The sequence below is a fragment of the Triturus cristatus genome, chromosome 1_1 (assembly GCF_964204655.1).
Source record: "Triturus cristatus chromosome 1_1, aTriCri1.1, whole genome shotgun sequence".
Classification (NCBI taxonomy): domain Eukaryota; kingdom Metazoa; phylum Chordata; class Amphibia; order Caudata; family Salamandridae; genus Triturus; species Triturus cristatus.
In genome coordinates, this window is record NC_140579.1 from 943,280,404 (window position 1) to 943,302,792 (window position 22,389).

A 22,389-nucleotide genomic window follows, 5' to 3' on the forward strand; every position below is an offset into this window, starting at 1 on the left:
CGTCATGTGGATCCGTGATCGACATGTTTGCCACATTCACGACAGGGCTTGAAGCCCGACTTCTTTGTCGACCTCTTTCTCAAAAGAGAAACCCAGAAAAACACAAAGTAACAGTAAAGCTACCAACAGCGATTCCCGAAATCCGTTGGCGTCGACGGCGCAGAAAAAAAGGGAACTGACGTCATCACGCCAGCGAGGTGTTCTTATGGAGCCGGTGATGTCAGCGGAGTCTCGAGCGGAGCCATGTCTCTGTGACGTCTTCGACCTCATCGGCGTGGACTGCTACAAAAGTTTCCGAATGTTGCTGGCACAGGGGATATTCACAAGGTGGGGAATCCACTGGCAGATGTATCCATCAGAAACATGTTTTTTTCACATATGTTTGAATCATGTACTGCTGTGCTCTCCAACATAAAAGAAGGTTGGGTTGCCATTTTCTGTAACCTAAGTGAGGACTGTTCCATTGTTTTCTCCAACATGGGTGAAGATTGGACTGACATTCTGTCCAACATGGGAAAGGATTGGAGTGTTCAACTGTAACACAAGCGAGGGTTCTGCTGACTTCAAGAGGTGAGTGCTAATCTAAAATGTGTGTGGGTTGTACTACATGCTTGTGCAACATAGATGAGGGTTGAAGCTCATTTTTCTTTAACACAGTTAAGGTCAGTGTTGTAATACTTTCCATAGGTGAGGTATTTGCACTTGTATCTTTTATCATGGGTAACATATGGACTGCCACCTTGTCAAATAGGGATAATTGGTCAGCTGTCTTTTCCAACATGGGTGAGGACTGCACTACTGTACTTTCGAACACTGTAGATGGCTGGACTGTTATTTCCAAAATGGGTAAGGACATTTCCAGAGAAAGTGATGGTTGGACCATTGTCTCTTGTAGCACTGGTGAGGCATGAACTGTCTGATCTAACATGGGTGAGGAGTTGCTCCTTATGTTCTCTAACACAAGTGATAGCTGCATATCATCTTTTTCCAACATGGGTGGAGGTTTGACTATAAACCGCTCCAACAAAGGTGATGGTAAGTCTGATGTTTCCAGTGTGGGTAAGCGCTGAACTGCTGCATTCCCCAACAAAAGAGGGGGCTGTCAGTTTCTAGCATATCTGATGACAAGGCAGTCACTTTCTTCAACAAGGTTAAGTGTTGGACTTTTGTCTTCCCCATAACAAGTTGTGACAGCACTACCTTCTTTTGCAATAAAGGTTAGGGTTGGACCACCGTCTTCTCCAGCATGTTTGAGCAAATTACTTCAGTCTTCTCAAACATTAATGATGGATGACCCCTCTTTACAAAAATGGATAATGGACGTACCACTGCCTTCTCTGTCACAGGTGATGAAGCAACCACAGTATTATCTGGTACCATCCAAGTATCGCTCTCTTTTTTTTCTCAAGCATAGGAGAGGGATAGACCTCACTACTTTCTATCATTTGTAAGGGACTGACTAAATCTTTTCTGTTGGAGGCAGAGGACGTAAGTATACTTCCTCCAATATCAATGATGGATGGGTTTCCTTCTCTTCTAACAGTTTTGCAGAGTTTTATATAGCGCAAACTTGACCCGAATCCATTCGGGTATCAGTGCTTAACCTAGCACCAGTTACGTTACATGAAGACACACATTCATTTTTTTTGTTAGGCACGGGGGAGATTAAGTGATTTGACCATAATCACAGGATGTTCAGCGTCCTTACCGAGACTCTAACCCAGGTCCAAGGTCGAGCGCCCTAGCCGTTGGGCCAACTCCTCTCCCCAGTGCTTATCTAAAATGTGTGAGGGTTGTACTACAAGCTTTTTCAACATAGATGAGGGTTGAAGCACATTTTTCTTCAACACAGATGAGGACAGTGTTGTAATACTTTCCATAGGTGAGGTGTTTGCACTTGTATCTGTTTGATAAGCTTCTCTGACAAAGGTGAAGTGTGGATTTTTCTCTCTCCGCTCATTAGGTGGATGGGTTTCCATCTTCTCCAGAGCAAATGAACAATGGCCTATCATACTTTCAAGCCTCTGAGATGAATTGACCTCTGTCTTCTCAAACGTTGCCTCAGGATGGATCATTTGTGAAGGATTGCCCTCCACTTCTTCCAAAATGGTTGTGGGATTGATCTCCATCTTCTCCAGCGAAGGCAACTGCTGGATTGTAGCTTTCTCTAGGACTGGTAAGGGTGCACTTGCACACACTCCAGCGGTATTGGAGGCTGCACCGCAGTCCTTTCTGGCAGAGAAGCTGGACCTCTGTCATTTGTTTCATAGGCACATGTGGGCCTATTGCCTCCTCTTCCGAAGGCAGCACTGGTGGTTTGTACTTCTCAACTATGATTATGCTCTCATTTTCTTCCACTGTGGGGCAATTCAGATTCTTAATCTCGATGTGCTATGGCATTTAGATAAATGTCTTTCGACTGAACCAGAAGCTGAACATACTCCTCTGTCTTCTGTACCAACAAGCCTGTTTTGCTTCCATTCTCGGTTTGAGAAGGGGAAAAGCAAAACTTCCTTTCCTGCCCAATAAAGGGCAGACTACCCATTTTGTCTACTAGGTCTACAGGTTTGTCAGTGGTGGAATCCAATGCCTCCATTTTCCCTGGCACAGACATTGACATACCAGTGAACTCCAAGGGTACGGAGACGCTTCTTGAATCAACTGAAGACTTTCTTGTAACTTCTGGTCCGTCTTTAAGAAGGTCTACTGTTTATTCTCCCTCACTTGCATTTCAAGGTGTGAGCCCAGACGGGCTTGCAGTGTTCGGGATACCTTCCATCTCTAGAGTGCTCGTTTTGCTACTTGCCTTCCTCTTCTCTGGGTGAAGGTGATCTTCCCACTAGTGATTTCCCACTCATTTCTTCCAATAATGTATGCTGGCACAGGGCCTTTGTGTCTTCTTTCTGCAGACGAAGTGAATAACGCCTCTTACTTGGTGACCTTGTTTTTGCTGATGTTGTAGATGTACTCTTTGACTGAATTAGTGTTGATAATTGTTGTCTCCGAAATCCCAGATTTGGGGACATATTCGCTTACTGCCTCCTTCAGTGTGGAGCCCAACTGATTACCTGCCTTCTCAGGTGTAGGGACGGGGTGTCTATTAGTGACTAAATACTCTCCCACTTTCTCAATGCAAGATGTGAATTGTCTTCCTCTGGAAAGGGTTTTGCCTGAATCCTTGCCCCTGCCCTGTTCCTGGCCAAGCAATTCCAGGTTATTAACGTTTTCTGCAACATTTTCGTCTTGTACCTCTGCTTTCCAACCCTCAATACCTGTAAATCTGGCTCGTGCAACAGGAAAGTTGATTGGCCCTTTGAGTCCTCAGGGATAGGAGTGGGATGTCTGCCTCTTAGTGACTTCCGTCCAGCCTTTTCATGGTCTGATGAATGTTGCTTGCATTCTTCCTTCAATATGGAGACCTGTTGCCCATCATCCTTCTCTGGCAAGGGGGAGCATGATCTTCGGGAGGACCTTCTTGACTGCGTTGTGAATATGTGCTTATCCGCCAAGCATTCTTGCTTGCCCAACTGCTGTTTTCTTGTCTCTTCAGATGATAGTGAGCAATATCTGCTTTTTGACTTTCCTTCAACCTTCTTCTTGACTCTGGGTGAGTTATTCCTCTTTTTAGATGTTAGAGGATGTAGCTTCTCCAAGTCCCCCATTGAGGTTGAGCATTGTCCTTCAACGGTTTCTTGTGTTAGTTGGTGATTCCTCTGTTTTTGTCATTAAAGACACTTCTCCTTTTTTTAATGTTGAGGATGACATTTGTAACTGAGCGCCATCCTGCTTTGATACGGATGTGTGTGCGCGTCTCCATTTTTCAGAGGTGGGGAACATTGGACTACTGTAGCTACAGACATGTGCATCGACCTTAACTTATCTGGTGTGGCAGAACAGTCTTCTTGACCTCTTGCTTGTGTGTTTGTACTGTTCCCCTACAGTTTCACATTTGTGTGAACACCACCTGCTGGTCTTTACACACAATGGTCTTTCAGGCAAAGGCATTGCCTCTGATTTAGGGGTCTGTTGGCCTTCAGTAATAGCTTCTGCTCTGTGTCATCTCTGAAGAGGGCTCTGTCGCAATTGACAATTTTAATCCTATTCTTCCTGGTGCAAGCATTTGACAACTGCTTGGTAGTCCCTGAATTGAGATGTTACGGTGTTCTGCCTTTACCACTAATGATATACACTTGCTTAGTGTCTTTTCTATGCCTGGCAATGATTTTGTCGCTCTTGATAAATGTGATTTTAATTTCTTGGCTGCCGATTGATGCCCTCTTTGTGCTTTTTCCAGCACAACCAGACTTTGAACTTCTGCCTTCTTAGGTGTTAACTTTCCATGAACCTGTTCCCCCTCAGGCGAGTGGGGAGCATTATTCACCCCTGAGAATGTTATTCCAACGTTTTCTACAGTGGTTTTACCATCCCTATCAGTCTCCTGTAAATTTGAGTTATTTTGGCTTGCTACTGTAATGGGAGAAGTCTGTTTTCTCACTCTCAATAACCTTAGTCACTGTGTCTACTTTGGGTGTTTGTTGAGATTCTAGTGTCTCCCCAGATGACGTGTTATGGGATTCAGTTTCTGAGAGAGATGCAGATTGCCTCACTCTTGAAAAGGCCACCCCAACTTTTTCAGGGGAAAGTGTATGCTGCCTCTTGGTGCAATCTTCAGTCAAAGGGTTTTGGTACTCCGCATTCTGTTGCTTTGATACACACGAGACTTCAGTCTTGACAGATGATAGTAATGATTGGCTTGATCGTGTTAAGGTTGAGCCTGCTTTCTCCAGTGCTGGGTTGTGACTGCTATCTCCGCCTTCCTCAATGGATGTGTTGTGTTGATTTTTTTTGGTCTCAACAGAGGGAAGATGCTCTCCCACTTTCTGTCTTTTCAAGTGTGGATGTCTGGACTTCAAACTTGTCAGGGGCAGGTGAGTTCTCTCTGTCTCGTGAACTTGACCCCCACTTTGTCGGTGGTGTGCTCTGTCTCAACATTCTGAGCCACATTCTGTGGCAGTCTTGAAAACAAGAAACTAATCTTCTCTCTGGCTAGTCTGTGCAGGTCCCCTGCTTCATCCATTGGGTACTTTGTCTCAAGCAATTGTATGTGTTGGCTTTCCGCCTTGTCATTTGTTAGGGTGTGATAAACCCCAGCTTTCACAGGTGCTAGTGTGCTGCCCTACCTGCAACACCTTCAGTCCTACAGAATCAGCTATCATCATAGATTTGTCTCTTATTCTCAGTCGGGAGAATTGGTTGGCTTGAACCATTCCCCCAAGTAATGGCATGCTGGATCCAGGTTGATTTCCGCCTGGGAGGGCGCTGCCTTCTTTTCAGTGACTTGCCCACTCTCTGGGATGATGCAGAGAGGTGTCCCTGAGTTTTTTCAAATGCAGGCAAATGGTGGCTGCCAATGACAGCAAAGGGGGTACTCTCTCCTCCACTTTGGGGATCTCCTCCGCTTCTTGGTAAGAGCCTTCAGAGCTGCCCTGAGAAAGTTCTGGGGGTGACTGTGACCTCCGATGCCTAAGAGATCCTTGCCTTCCCTTCATTAATTCTTTAGAGGCCTTTTTGCCCTTCGGTTTGGGTGCTTTCTTGATTACCTTCTTACATGTCTCCTCCACAGACCTCCAGTGTTAACCTTTCTCTTTGTCATCAGCTGACTTGTCACAGTCAAAGGGAAGTTCCATTGGTGACATGCATACTCGAGAGGCATCTCCACAGCCTTCATCCACAGCTACCAGAACCACTGACACGGATTTCGCCATTTGGGTCTATCATAGGAAATCAACAATGTTAATGAGGTTAATACATTCCTTCAGAACCAAAAACATTTGTTCGAGGTATATGAGCTGCAGATTACACACTTTTGCATAGATCGCCATCTGGTGTTGGGCCCGGATGTTTGCAGTTTGTTTTTCCTCTTGGAAAGTCTTTGGAAGTCACGAGGTTGGTGACTCCTCCCTTGGTTCGTATTGCGCATGGGCTTCGGGTCCATCCTCAGTTTTTTTCCGCCATCAGGCTCGGATGTAATACTTCGCGCTCCGGTTCCGAACATTCCAGTTCGACGATCGAAGCGGAATCCTCGCTCTCCGCGGTATTGTTTAGATACTGATCTCCTCAATCACCTTCTTCGACACACCTTCGATTTCAGTCATCGACGGCGGCCTTCGGGCCTATCCAGGCTCCGGTCCAGGCTGATGGAAAGAACTCCATTCAAGAAGTGCCCTCGATGTGGGTCCAAATTCCCCCACACCGATCTTCATGAGGTGTGCAATCTCTGCCTCTCCCCTGAACACGAGGCTCGAGACTGTCCTGCCTGCAAGTCTTTTAGATCAAAAAAGACTATTCGAGATCGAAGGGCCAGACGGAAAATGGCGCACTCCTCGACTTCCGTTCCAGTCGTTATCTTCGGGGATGACGTCGAAGCTCCAGGACAGCAGCACACCGAAGAGGACCTAGTCAGTGCTTCCGAAGCCGATGACTCAGATGTGGAGGACATCACCCCGGCGCAGAGGGTCGTGAGTAAAATACCCCCTCCCACACCCGCGCCGACACCCAAAAAGGCTTCGGTCACGCCTTCGCTTCCGGGCCTAGGCAAGACCAAAGACACTGCTTCGGACACCCCACCTTCGGGCCCAGTGAAGAAGCCAAGTAAGCCTTCCGGCGGCTCGGGCTCGAGCCAGCCTGCCAGCGGTGCCGCAAAACACCCTTCGGCACCGAAGAAGAGATCGGCCTCTACCTCGACACCGAGCCCCATACCAAAGCCCTCGGTGTCCAAACCAGCCTCTCGGTGCCGACTAACCATAAGGCCCTCGGCACCGACACTCCTGCGCCGAAGCCTGTCTCGGCACCGAACAAAAAAAATCGGAGTTTCCAAAAAAGTACGGCACAGACCAGCCTAAAAAGCCGTCGGCGCCGACCGAACAACCAGTGTCGCAAGAACTTTTTACATCGGATCCTCTGCAAAAAACACTTACCAAGGATCCAAAAAACTGGACATTTGGCACTGTCTTCTAAAAAGACATTTGGACAAACCAGCTCCACCGAGGAAGGACTGTGCTACCTCCCCTTTCAGAGTATCTTCCCCACCTCCTCCACCCTCCTCCACCCCTGCCGCATCGCTCTCCGACCCAGTCTCCAGACCATGATGATCGGGGGACCCATACTACGACCCAGCAGATGTGCCACAAGATCCCACCCCTACAGGATCCCCAGACCCCTGGGATGATTATAATAATCCAGACATTCCAGATGTCCCACAAGATGACCTTTATCCATCCAGGCCATCTCCACCAGAAGACTCCCTAGGTTTTCACCACCTACTTCAGAGGGCGGCACATTATCACGGGGTAGAGCTACACACTGATCCAGTAGAGGAAGATTTCCTCCTAGACACCTTTGATAATGCACATAGGTCTACTGCTATACTACCTATGCTCAAAGGGGTAATAAAACATGCACCAGGTTTTTAAAGACCCAGTCAGGTCTAGGGTCCTTAACCCACGCATAGAGAAAGTATAAAGCTGCCCCACAGATCCTGCCTACATCAAAGGGCCAGCGCCACTGGATTCCCTAGTGGTATCCACTGCAAGGAAGAGATCAAATTCCCAGGCATCCGGCGAAGCACCACCGCCTGACAGAGTCAAAGCTCCTGGACGCGTCAGGAAAATTCACTGCGTCACAGGCAGCCAATATATGGCGTATTGCCAACACTCAAGCGCTATTGGCCCGATACGACAGAGCGCATTATGATGAATTAGAAACCATCATGCACCATCTCCCATAAAAATATAAAAATAGGGCCAATTAATTAATTCAAGAGGGTAAGACCATAACTAATACCTCTATACGCTGTGCCTTAGACGCAGCGGACACAGCCTCCAGGGCCATTAACACTAGTGTCCTCCTCCGTCGACACGCTTAGCTGAGAGTTTCAGGCTTTAAACTTGAGGTACAAGCCTCCATATTAAACCATCCATTTGATCAAGAACATTTATTCGGTCCAAAGATAGATGAGGCCCTCGAAGATGAAGAAAGACACAGATACAGCAATCTATGGGAGCCCTACAGTCACACCCTCCTAGGCGCTTCTTTCGCCGCTTTTCCTTTCGGGCACAGGCAGAAGCTACTCCTCAGCGCGTCCACGTCCTACAAATCCCCTCCTCAGTCCACCTTCACAAAAGGTTATCAAAGAGGCGGATATAGAGGCAATAACAATAAAGGCAGAGGCGAAACAAATAACGCCCGCTCTGCCACACCGCCTACCCAATGACTTCCCCCTGCTCCCTCCAGACCATTCCACTCCGGTCGGGGGCAGACTACAAAATTTCCTTCACGTCTGGGAGTCCAACACATCAGACAAATGGGTGACCCAAATTATTCGTTCAGGGTCCTGCCTAGAACTCACATCTACCCCCCCCCCCCCCCCCCCCCACCCAACATTCCACCCAGGCAACGCCCAATGTCACAAGAACATTCCACGTTACTGAAACAGGAGGTAATCTCCCTCCTACAAAAACACGCAATAGAACAGGTCCCCCCACGATCAGCAAAATGTAGGGGTCTACTCCCTATATTTTCTGATACTAAAAAGAGACCAGACTCTACGACCTATCTTGGATCTCCGGCCTCTAAACACATACATACATTCGGACCATTTTCACATGGTAACACGAAAGCAGGTACTTCCGCTCCTCTCCCAGAACGACTTTCTCACCACACTGGACTTGAAAGATGCATACTTTCACATTCCGGTACACCATGCCCACAGAAAGTACCTCGGATTCGTAGTGGACGGGCAACACTACCAGTTCAAGGTGCTCCCATTCGGGGTCACAACAGCACCACGGGTATTCACCAAGTGCCTAGCGGTAGTGGCGGCACATCTCAGAAGACAGCACATTCACGTCTTCCCGTATCTGGACGACTGGCTGATAAAAGCCGCGTCCTACAACCAATGTGTACACCACACCGCCACTGCAATCCAACTACTTCACCAACTGGGCTTCACGGTGAACCACCAAAAGTCCCAGCTAACACCATCCCACATAAAGCAATACCTCGGTGCCACCATAGATGCCTCAAAAGCCATAGCCTACCCCAATCCGGCCAGGATTACAAGCATTCAGGCTTTGCGTCAAAATTCATACTTCAACACTCCCTCCCAGCAAGAGTGTTTATGCAACTGATAGGGATGATGGCCTCTGGCATTTTCATAGTGCCTCATGCAAGACTCCAGATGCGTCCACTCCAAGAGTGCTTAGAGCGCCAATGGAACCAGGCCCAGGGGCAACTGACAGATCTGGTGTTGGTAGACGGTCGCACCCATCGCGCTCTGCAGTGGTGGAACACCACAAATCTTTCCAGAGGTCGACCGTTCCTGGACCCGGTTCCACAAATAATCCTGACAACAGACTCCTCGCTCTCCGGCTGGGGAGCTCATCTACTACACCTCACCGTGCAGGGCACATGGACGCCGCAACAAAAGTTACTCCACATCAATCATCTGGAGTTACTGGCAATCTTTCTAGCCCTAAAATCCTTTCTCGCACACAGATTTTAGGCAAGGCAGTCCTTATCCGCACAGACAACATGACCGCCATGTACTACATCCAAAAACAAGGCGGCACACACTCTCCACAGCTCTCTCAACTAGCACAGAGCATATGGAGATGGGCAATTCCACACAAAATCTTTCTCCTAGCCCAGCATGTCCCAGGAGTCCAAAACACCAGGGCAGATCTGCTCAGCAGACAGACGCAGCAGATCCACGAGTGGGAACTTTACCCGCAGGTTCTTCACCCGTTCTTTCAGATGTGGGGGCATCCTCAGATAGACCTCTTCGCCACCCACGATAACAAAAAATGCCCAAGCTTCGCCGCCAGATACCCACACCCATTGTCCAAAGGCAATGCGATATGGATGAACTGGTCAGGCAAATTTGCATACGCCTTTCCACCTCTCCCACTAATTCCATTAGTGGTGCGAAAGCTACAACAGCACTCCCTCACACTCATTCTAGTAGCTCCAACATGGGCCAGACAACCGTGGTACACCACGCTGCTGGAACTCTCAGTAGTGCCACACCAAAAATTACACCTCACCATGCCTCCTAACCCAGAACCATGGAGAGATCAGGCACCCGGACCCAGCTCAGCTCAACCTTGTGATCTGGCTCCTGAGGTCCTAGAATTCGGATACCTTAACCTTCCCCCCGACTGTATGAACGTTATCCGAGAGGCTAGACGCCCTACCACTAGAGCCTGCTACGCTGCCAAGTGGGAAAGATTTGTTATTTATTGCCATAACCCAATCAACCCTCTAGATGCATCCATACAGCACATCATATGCTACTTACTAAATCTACAAAGATGTAACCTAGCATATACATCCATTCGGCTACACCTCGCAGCAATTGCCGCTTACCTACAAAACAGACAGCACCTATCACTTTTCAGAGTGCCTGCCATTAAAGGCTTCATGGAAGGCCTAAAACGAATAATTCCCCCCAGAGTGCCACCCTCACCTGTGTGGAACTTAAATATAGTGCTCACAAGGCTAATGGGACCGCCTTTCGAACCTTTGCATAAATGCGAACTGCAATTCCTCACCTTGAAAACAGCTTTCCTTGTAGCCATCACCTCCCTTAGAAGGGTCAGTGAAATACAAGCACTTACTATACAAGAACCTTTTCTCCAAATGCATTCGAACAAGGTTGTCCTCCGTACCAACCCAAAATTTCTACCCAAAGTCATCTCACCCTTTCATCTAAACCAATCGGTAGAATTACCGGTTTTTTTCTTGCAACCTCAAACTGTTGCAGCAAGGGCTCTGCACACACTGGATGTTAAAAGGGCCTTGCTTTACTATATCCAGAGAACACAACCTTTCAGAAAGACAAAGCAACTGTTTGTCTTTCTCTCCACCTCATAAAGGCAACCCCATCTCTAAATCAGGGATAGCTAGGTGGATTGTAAAATGCATACAGATTTGATACCACAAAGCAAAACGCACGCTATCTGTTCCCCCTAAAGCCCATTCTACACGAAAGATAGGGGCTTCCATGGCATTTTTAGGGAACATCCCATTAGATGATATCTGCAAAGCAGCTACATGGTCAACACCGCACACTTTCACTAAACACTATTGTGTAGATGTGCAAACTAAGCAACAAGCTAGTGTGGGCCAGGCTGTACTAAAAACACTATTTCAAACCACTGCAACAGATACCGGTGGTTGCCGCTAAGGTTGGGAACTGCTATATAGTCTATGCAAAAGTGTGCAATCTGCAGCTCGTATGCCTCGAACGGAATATGCTACTTACCAGTATGCATCTGTTCTTGGCATGTAGAGCTGCAGATCTACACACGCCCACCCACCTCCCCGGCTACCTGTATCTGTTCCAGTCTATCTTATTTAGATACACAAATGGGTTTCTTCACTTTTATTACTACGCTTCATCTTTCCCTGTTGGCGAAAAACAATCTGAGGATGGAGCCGAAGCCCATGCGCAATATGAACCAAGGGAGGAGTCACCGACCTCGTGACTTCCAAAGACTTTCCAAGAGGAAAAACAAACTGCAAACATCCGGGCCCAACACCAGATGGCGATCTATGCAAAAGTGTGTAGATCTGCAGCTCTACATGCCAAGAACAGATGCATACTAGTAAGTAGCATATTCCTTCTGCAGCACCACAAAACTCTACTGTTAGACCTGGCACCATTGGCGTGAGTCTCCCTTCCACCGGCTTAGCGGGAAGAAGTTTGCCGCTTTGTCCTGCCCGCAATCCAGCGCATCATCCTCCCTTGCGGTAAGGATTCAACGCATCGCTGGTTAGCGTGAGGAAATTTATCGCTACAACTCCTTAGCGACATTTTTGTTGCTTTGCTTCAGAAACCAGATACTTTGTGATTAAAAGGGTCTTAGAGACCACTGCATTGAACTGAACATCATTTTGTGCATCTTGAACTATTTTTGCAGCATTCCTAAAGTAATTATATTTTTCTAGTATTGTGGATTTTTACTGTTATTGGTCTTGTGATTAAGTCTATATATAAATATACCTATTTTTTATAACTACTGGAGTGGTGTCCATTTGTAGTGTTCCTCATTATATTACTGTGTATGGTCATAAATGCTTCACACACTGCCTCTGAGATGAGCCTAGCTGCTCGTGCTACGTTACCACAGGGTTGAGCAGGGGTTGTCAAAGGGTGTAGGCTGCTTACTCTGACTTAGGAAGAAGGGTCCCTACTTGGACAGTGGCCAGCCATTGCCAACTAGAGACCCCCATTTCTAACATCTACCCTGTTCCTTTATCTGCAATGTCCCCTCTTGCACCACTAACGGTGACTGTGTCTAGTACCACAACAAATGATGTCCCTTCTGACAGTACTACGCAACACAACACTCTTCACGCACAATGGTAAAACACTTTGCCTCCAATTCCATAACCAAACATTTTCCCTCCTACACCACTGCAATATACTGTCTCTTGTAGCACTGCTAAATTCTCCTACAACCTGCAATACAAACTACTCCCCATTACCTGCACTGCCACTAAACACATACCCTTCCCCACAAGAAACACCCTTCATATAAAATGTCTTTTTGTTCGAGGCATATGAGCTGCAGATCACACACTAGGATAGTAGATCGCCATCTGGTGTTGGGCTCGGATGCTTGCAGGTTGTTGTTGTCTTCAGAAGAAGTCTTTGGTCACGAGATGGGTGACTCCTCCCTTGGATGACCGTGTGCATGGGCATCAACTCCATCGTTAGATTGTTTTTTTTCCGCCATTGGGTTCGGAGGCAACTTTTCCACTCCAGTTGGAAATTTCAATTCCAAACTTTCCAAAGCGCAAAACTTCCACAAAACATCGAAGCGCCTTCATTCTCGACATCTATTTCATCTGCTCGATTCCGGACGTCGACGCGGGCCGTTGGGCCTATCAACGCCGTGAGGCCTACAGCTCATAGAAAGGACGCCTTTTAAAAAATGCCCCCAGTGTGGAGCAAAATTTCCGCACAGTGACCACCACAAAGTCTGCAACCTGTGCCTATCACCTGAACACGACGAGTCCAGCTGTCCAGCCTGCGCATCCTTTCAATCCAAAAAGACCATTCGAGATCTAAGGGCTCGAAGACGCATCATGGCACAGAGACCAGCTCCGGAACCAGAGGACAGCTTTGATGAAGGCCCCGATGTCCCAGAAGAAGATTCCGAAGATCTGCAAATAATCTCCGAAGCAGACGACTCAGACAACCCCCCCCCCCCCCCCCCCCCCCATCACTCCTGGGCAACGTGTGAGTACTAATGCCCCCTGCCCCAGGCCAAAGGCATTGGTTAAGACTTTGCCTGCTGCCCCCAGTCGAGATCAAAGACCTCCTTGAGAAGCCCCGCCTCCGGGCTCTGCTCCGAAGAAACCTAAGCCTTCCCGTAGCTCGGGACCGTGCAAACCGCATGTCATTGTTCAACTGGCACCTTCAGCACCGAAGACCAAAGACCACTCGGCATCGAAATCGGCTCTGACGCTTTCGGCCCCCGAAAACACCAAGGCCAATAGATAAACCGGCACCGAAGGTTCCCAAGCCTACAGATTCAATTTCAGCTCCGAAACCATCATCTGCACGGAAACCAACGGCTAAGGGCTCTCATATGCCTCCTAAAGCCAAAAACTCCACCGATCAACCAAAACCTCGATCGGAACCGAAAATAATCGGCACCAAAGACTGTTCCTGAGGAACAAGAACTTTTTCCTCCAGATCCCATCGACCCGATTTATATTCCAAAGTGCCATGTAAAAAGCGGAAACTGGACACACCACCTGCCCCAGTTCCTATAAACAGGAAGGACTCTGCAACATCGCCTATGCCACCTTCCTCTCCTATTCTGCCTTCTAACCCACCCTCTCTGCCTACTCCACCCTTACCTATACCCTCGCCATCACATACACCACCTCCACAAGATGATAATGATGACCTAGGGGGTGAGGGTGACCCTAATGATCCGTTCACGGATCCAGATACCTCACCACTTGATGATTGGGCATTCCCTCTACCAGACATGCCTGACCCTCAGCCATATCCCTCCAGGCGATCACCTGGGGTTTGGCCAATTATTAAATAGAGCGGCACTTTACCACGGTGTCACAATGCACTCTGACGCACCAGAGGAAGACTTCCCATTAGATACTTTTGAACAATCTCAAAAGTCTGTTCAAATTCTACCCATGATTAAAGGAGTCATAAATCACGCCCCCAAAGTATTTAAAGACCCTGTCCGTGCCAGGGTTCTTAACCCAAGGATAGAAAAGAAATATAGACCTGTCCATGAAGATCCTAATTACATCAAAGGGCAGCTCCCTTTTGGATTCTTTGGTCATTTCCAATGCTAGGAAACGCACCAACTCTCACACCACAAGCGACACCACCCCCGACAAAGAATCCAAACTTTTAGAAGCCTCTGGCAAGAGTAGCAGCACAAGCCGCTAATCATTGGCGTATTGCCAACACCCAAGCCCTACTAGCACGCTATGACAGGGCCCACTACGACCACTTGGAGAATCTATTACAACATCTGACAGAGCAATATAAAACCCAGGCAAATGACCTTATCCAGGAGGGAAAACTTATTTCAAATGTGACAAATGTGCGCTTGACGCCGCAGACACTGCCTCTTGAGCAATTAACACAAGTGTGCTCCTTAGACTGCATGCCTGGCTACGCATTTCAGGCTTTAAGCCAGAGGTACAAACCACCATACTTAGTCAGCCATTCAACCAGGAACAGCTATTTGGGCCAGCAGTAGACCCTGCACTTGAAAATATGAAGAAAGACACCGAGACTGCTAAGTCCATGGGAGCATTACAGTCTCCACAACCACGTGGCTCCTTTCGGCGCTCCTTCTACAAAGGAGCCTCCAAACCTATGGGAGCTGACACCTCCTCTACATTCAAAGCTGCTACACAAACATCCCCCAGTAGAGGATATTTTAGAGGCGGATACAGAGGAAACAACAAGGGGCGAGGTCGAGGTAATAACACTCGTACCTCCCCTGCCACAAAACAGTGACTTTCCTCAACTCCCCCCAGACCATTCCACTCCAGTCGGGGGAAGACTAACACAATTCCTACCTGTCTGGAACTCCATCACAACAGACAAGTGGGTAAGACTAATTATCCAGTATGGTTACTGTCTGGAACTCACAACTACTATTTCCCCCCCCCCCCCCACCCCAACATATGCCACCCAAACAGCGTTCCATGTCACCAGACCATCTTGCGCTCCTCAAACAAGAGGTTCTCTCATTGCTCCAAAAACACGCAATAGAACCAGTTCCCTTAAAACATCAGGGAACAGGGGTATATTCCCTCTACTTCCTAATCCCCAAAAAGGACGGGACTCTAAGACCAATACTCGACCTCAGACCCCTAAATCTGTATATAAACTCAGATCATTTCCATATGATCACTCTTCAACAAGTGCTCCCACTACTGCAACAAGGCGACTTCCTTGCCACACTAGATCTCAAGGATGCCTACTTCCACATTCCCATACATCCTGCCCACAGGATGTATCTAAGGTTTGTGGTGGACGGACAACACTACCAGTTTACAGTCTTTCAATTCGGGGTAACAACCCAGCGTATTCACGAAATGTCTGGCAGTAGTAGCAGCACATCTCAGAAGACAACAAATTCATGTCTTCCTGTATCTAGACGACTGGCTAATAAAAGCCAAGTCATTCAACAAATGTGTTCTACACACTCACCAAACCATCCAAATCTTACACAACTTGGGATTCAGTCAATTATCCCAAATCTCATCTCCAGCCCTCTCATATACATCAATATCTAGGAGCCACCATAAACACCTCCACAGCCCTAGCCTATGCCAGCCCAGCCAGGATAGCCAATATAGAAGCTCTTATCACCAAATTTCAAACCCAAAACTCTCTTCCAGCAAGAGTGTTCATGCAACTCATAGGCATAATGGAGTCCTGCATCTTCATTGTGCCTTATGCAAGACTTCAAATGCGTCCCTTGCAAGAATGTCTAGCATGACAGTGGAACCAGGCTCACAGACAACTCACAGATCTGGTGTTGGTGGACAACCGCACACATCGCTCTCTGAAATGGTGGAACATAACAAACCTGTCCAAAGGGCGGCCGTTCCTAGAGCCTCTTCCACAGATAGTGCTGACAACGGACGCATCACTCGCAGGATGGGGAGCCCATCTCCTCGGACACACCACTCAGGGCAAATGGACCACTCAACAAGTACTCCATATCAATAATCTGGAACTACTAGCAGTGTTCCTAGCACTAAAATCGTTCCAACTACATCTCCAGAACAAAACTGTCCTCATCCGGACAGACAACATGACAGTAATGTATTACATACAAAAACAGGGAGGCACATATTCTCTCCAGCTGTCCCAGCTCGCACAGAACATTTGGAGATGGGCCATTCCTCAGAACATATACTTACTTGCAGAACGCCTTCCAGGGGTTCACAAGCAGATTGCCGATCTGTTAAGTCGACAAACACAATAGATCCACGAATGGAAACTATATCCCCAAGCCCTACTGCCCTTTTTCCAACAATGGGGCCAACCAGACATAGATCTGTTCGCTACACACAAACGCAAAATGCCCAACCTTCGCCGGCAGGTTTCCCCCTCCCGGAGTCAAAGGGCAATGCGATATGGATGAACTGGTCAGGCAGATTTGCGTACGCTTTTCCGCCTCTCCCACTCATTCCATTAGTGGTACACAAGCTCAGACAACAGTCTCTCAAACTGATCCTAGGAGCCCCCACATGGGCACGCCAACCGTGGTTCACAACACTACTAGAACTCTCCCTACTTACACACCAAAAACTGCAGCTCTCCCCATCCTTTCTAACCCAGAACCATGGAGAAATCCGACACCCAGATCCAGGTCAACTGAACCTGGCGATCTGGCTCCTGAAGTCCTAGAGTTCGGTTACCTCAAACTACCATCTGACTGCATGAACATTATAAAAGAAGCCAGAAGACCGACCACTAGAGCTTGCTATGCTGCAAAATTGAAAAGATTTGCCATTTACTGCACTAACAATCCTATAAACCCACTGGATGCATCCATCCAGGACATAATTTGCTACTTACTACACTTGCAAAGATGTAATTTGGCATACTCATCCATACGTCTCCACCTAGCAGCATTAGCAGTCTACTTACAAAATCGACAACACTTGTCATTCTTTAGAGTGCCTGCGATCAAAGCCTTCATGGAAGGGCTTAAAAGGATTATTCGTCCCAGATTACCACCTTCTCCAGTGTGGAATCTAAACATTGTTCTTACCAGGCTCATGGGACCCCCATTTGAACCTCTGCACAAATGCGAACTACAGTTCCTCACATGGAAAGTGGCTTTCTTTATCGCTATCACATCCCTCAGAAGGATAAGTGAAATCCAGGCTTTAACCATACAAGAACCATTCTTACAATTACACCGTAACAAAGTGGTTCTCAGGACAAATCCCAAATTCCTGCCAAAAGTCATATCTCCATTTCATCTTAACCAATCAGTTACTAGTGTTCTTCCCAAACCCAGACTCTGTAGCTGAAAGAGCTCTTCATACTGTAGACGTTAAAAGAGCCCTTCTTTACTACATTGACAGAACCAAATCATTCCACAAAACAATTGTTTGTAGCTTTCTCTCCGCCACATAAAGGCAACCCCATTTCCAAATCTGGGATAGCTAGGTGGATAGTTAAATATATCCAAATATGCTACCATAAAGCTAAACGCACATTAACAGTTCCCCCTAGAGAGCATTCCACACGCAAAATAGTGGCTTCCATGGCATTCTTAGGAAACATTCCCTTAGAAGATATTTGTAAGGCAGCCACAGGGTCTACAACACACACCTTCACTGAACACTACTGTGTTGACGTGCAAGCAAAGCAACAAGCTTCTGCGGGACAGGCTGTCCTTAACTTTATTTCAAACTGCTGCAACCGATACAGGTGACCACCGCTAGGGGAGATACTGCTATATAGTCTATCCTAGTGTGTTATCTGCAGCTCATATGCCTCAAACGGAATATGCTACCTACCAGTATGCATCTGTTCTTGGCATGTAGAGCTGCAGAGCCACACACCCACCCACCTCCCCGGGACCTGTATCTGTTCCAGCACTGTATTACTTAGACACCACACATGGACATCTCTCTCTTGTCTACAAACTCCATTTCCCATCATGGTGAAAAACAATCTAACGATGGAGTTGATGCCCATGCGCACTGTCATCCAAGGGAGGAGTCCCCTATCTCGTGACCACAAAGACTTCTTCCGAAGACAACAACCTGCAAGCATCCGAGCCCAACGCCAGATGGCGATCTACTATCCTAGTGTGTGGCTCTGCAGCTCTACATGCCAAGAATAGATGCATACTGGTAAGTAGCATATTCCTTCTCATTTTACTGCTTTAACTTAGTCCACAGATTCCATTCCCTATCCTCTGGCACAGTCGACAGATATCAAAGCAAAGCACAGCTCCTTTGAGTCTTCTTTCCCATTGGCACAGTTCACGGGTTACCACCCCTACTGTACAACACTAGCTATTGTGACTACAAAACATTTTGATTATTCATCCTCGTTTATCACAAATACGGAATGCCTCACTGGCAGATATCAGTGTAGGTTCACTAAAACTTTCAGACAAAGTTTCAAATATGACCATACCCGCAAAGCCTGCAGGCCATAATACCCAGTCAGCTTTTGGTATTTCAGTTTATTTTATCTTCCCATTTAGAAAGAAAAGTTACCTACTGTAATGACTTTGGTACTAAGCTTTTCAACCCCTGCATCATATGTAAAGGATGTCTAATGCTTTAGATACTAAAAGAGAGCAGCTACAAAGTAGTTCTAGAGGTAGCAAGCCTTAGTTCAGAATATTCAGAGTAAGTAATTTGATCCACACGTAGACTCGCGCCTAACACCACAACACTTCTTGACCTCAATCCACATTTCTCCTACGAATGGAGAAGTCTTATTTCTATAACACACGAGAACATGGAAGGAAGGTCAAATGACTAAAGTAGATGAAGGATGAGTAACCACAGCGAAAAAGCTTTTCTTGTTTTTACCTCAGTAAGGCCCTTAGATCCTACATATGACAAGGTTTACAAGTATATGTAACCTATAAGAAATATAAGCACTAAATCTGTGAAAACAAAATAAATGAAAATCTTAGTATACCCTTTCTGAACTGATCACTAATATCTTGAGCATCCAATTTGTAATGTTTGCAGGACACATGAAGGTAGGCTAAAATGGCTTCCTTAGAATTAGCATAATGACAGGTGTCATAGCGTCAAGTAAATGGATCTGATGGATGAGGGGAAGAAATGGAAAGGCACTGGAGCTCTGAAGCAGTGTATAAGAAGAGACACGAGATTATAACACACCCTAGGATATGCAAACAGTCTTCCTCTCCTCCAGTGATGCGTTCCAGAATCTTGGTCTTAGGAAGCAATAAGACCAGAACTTTCGGAAAGCAAATGCATCTCTTTAAACGAATAGGACATATAGCAAAGCAAAAATTTAGTAGACACACTATATACTTCCTATTGGCTTTTATCAGATTACGTTTTCAAGTTTTGAGGTGACCAAAAGTGAGTTATAAATCAAAAATGTATTAATTTGGATACAATTTTCATACCATCTCCAGATTTTGTCAAACATATTCAAAATACCTGCATGCATCACATAGATTCATTCCGAACCATAAACTTTTCTAATTTTCTTGACACTTTAGCCTTCAAATTGGTAGTTATCACTCATCTTGCTATTGCTGGCACTGCAAAGAACCACAGATGATGTGCCCCTTTTGGTGTAATACTCGGGTGCCTAGAGCATGCCTACAATATAGAAAAATTGCATCTAGTGTTACTTTAATTTCGAGACAATCCATTATGAACAAGACAACATTTTACCAAAACTCTTGTAGTGGAGAAGACCAAAGCATATGCAGCCAATTACCTTAGCTTTGACAACTAGGTCTAATGTGAAACTTAAGCGGGTAGGCTGAAAAAATGTCTTGCTAGTTTCCATTACAACACCTTTCATGATGTAGACTGACTTGTCACACTCAAACGGTTTTCCGAGATCTTCATCCATTCCAACATCCCACTTATCTCTAATTTTCCCAATGGTATCAGTCTATGTGGCACTTGTTAACATCTTGTAGAATTGGAACAGAAATGTTATATCAATATTTATTTTTTATTGTCTGGTCATGATCTGTGACATTTGGTTCTGAGCCTGTGCTGTTTTCTAATCTTTTCAGTAGCAGTTGAATGTTATACTATACTAGGTGTCCTTTACAGAGCACATTAGCATCAAATTTGGGTTTGTAACAGCTGCAGCGAGTCACAGTGAGAATAGATAAGTTTTAAGAGATTAACTGATTGTTTGGTAGATGGAGTGGCATTGTAGCATAATAGAGAGAATTTTAGATGTGGTGACCAGATATGGATCATAAGCTGCGTGGAATGGTCTTCAATATCACTTAAGGGATAACAAGTTAGCTGGGAAAGAAGGTCTACATTTGAAGAAGGCTCTATATGTTAGATGTCATTTTCACCTGTACTCTTGTGCACTAGACGTGGAATTCAGCCACAGACTGAACAATAACATGCCTGTGTGCCTTCAGATATCAGGAGCTGAACATGTGTTACACTTAACATAGCAGCATGTGTCTATCCTTTGCCAACAGGTGTGGATAACCCACTGAACCCGGTTCCTGATTGTGATTGGGGATTTCAATTATTTCCCCAGAACAAGGAATTCCCAGCAAGAGTAAGTCATAAGCGTGTGGTAATTAAGTCGTTGCCCTTTGTTCACACAACCTGTTCCTACTACTGATTGGATCGTTTAGTGAGGCCCTTGGATCAGACCCGGTGGAGAGGTGAGAAGATGATCCGATGTAACTATCTAAAGGAAGTTAAAGTTGTATCAAGGTTTTCATGGGTGAACCTCTGGAAGGATCTTTAACAGGGGAGTGGCCCATGTAACTGCACCATGTCTTCATCCCAGGTGGAGCCCAGGCACAGTCCGATCCTCCCTTCGACAGGTTGTTGGGGAAACAGTCCGTGGCCACTGGATGCTTGGGCGAGGACTAGTGCAGGGCAGTCTCCTTCATCTCTTCACATGTGAGGGTCCAGTCCTATAGTTCCACATGCCAAAGTAGTGAGCTCGGAGGAGTGGCCTGTCAGAGGCACATGGCAGAGGACCCCAGAAGGTGGAGGAGACTGATGCAACAGAAAGCCCGCCCAAGATGGAACACACGCTTACCCAGCATGACCCAGAGGAACTAAATTGTCTCCCTGGAATGGGCACCATAATGGCCCTCCTGCCTTATTCTCCCACCCCGTTCCTCCTCTAAGCCCATCTGGGATTCGAGCGACTGAGGTTCGGTCGCTGCCTAGGCACCCTTCCCTCATTCTCTAGGTACACTTCCATCATTGCTAAGTATCTGGCTGCCTAGTCCTGTGTGGCCGGAGCTGCCCTGCTCCACTGCCCTGGGAATTTCTCACCTGCCTGTTGTGGGTGGGGATCCCTGGGAATTTCTCACCTGCCTGTTGTGGGTGGGGATTCTGGGCCTAGCCTGAATTTTTTTTATTTTTTTTTAAATTGTGATAAGTGGGAGTTTGGCAGTGGCGATACCGTGTCAATAATAAATGTGTCCTAAGGCTAGCTTAGGAAGGACAGATACCTCCCATGGAGCAGAAGGGCAAAAGCTCCCTAGATCTCGATTTTTAGTATGAATAAATCCTTGGGTTTTTGGGTTTCAAGCAGCAGGTGTCAGTGAAGTTACCAGAAGGATAACTACAGTGGCGGCTGGTGGAATTTGAAACTGGTGAGGCGTAAGCAAAACGAATCAACGTATGTGAGCTAGCGCAGCAAGCGAGCTCGACGGCAATAAGGTGGGTTCGGGGGGGGGGGGGGGGTCTCCCCCATGAAGAATCTTTTTGGTGCGATTTTCAGCACTATTTCTGTGATAAATGGACTAAAAATTCAGTTCTTCTAGACATTCATAAAAGAAAACTCATACATTATTTCGGAGAATTTCTGGGTTGCCAAGCAAGTCTGACTTCTGAAGAGGGCTAGGGTACTAAGCAAGACTGCTTTGGTACTACCTTTTCCTATAGAAAACACTAGTTAGCGATGTGAAAGAGTTCAATGGACAAACATGGGGTCTAGGGAGAGTCCCTCTCCTGAGAAAGAAATTTTAAAAAAATTGGCAAATGGTGCATTTTAAAGCAAATGAATGCAGCGATAAAGCAAGGCTTATTAAGCAGTGGGAACGTATAGTCTTGAAATATTAAACCCATTAA

At 46.5% G+C, this 22,389-nt stretch overlaps 1 long non-coding RNA gene across 4 annotated transcripts in view; it reads left to right on the forward strand.

Annotated features, from left to right (window-relative positions):
- Positions 1-22,389, forward strand: part of LOC146871327 (uncharacterized) — a 230,566-nt gene that overhangs the window by 154,507 nt on the left and 53,670 nt on the right. For 2 of the 4 annotated variants that reach the window (XR_014980987.1, XR_014980990.1), the window contains 2 exons: positions 488-570; positions 20,769-20,851. The exons of 1 other annotated variant lie outside the window; for it this stretch is intronic. This is a non-coding gene — a long non-coding RNA (uncharacterized LOC146871327). The remainder of the gene's footprint in view (positions 1-487; positions 571-20,768; positions 20,852-22,389) is intronic. One more of the 4 variants, XR_014980988.1, reaches the window with a different exon arrangement.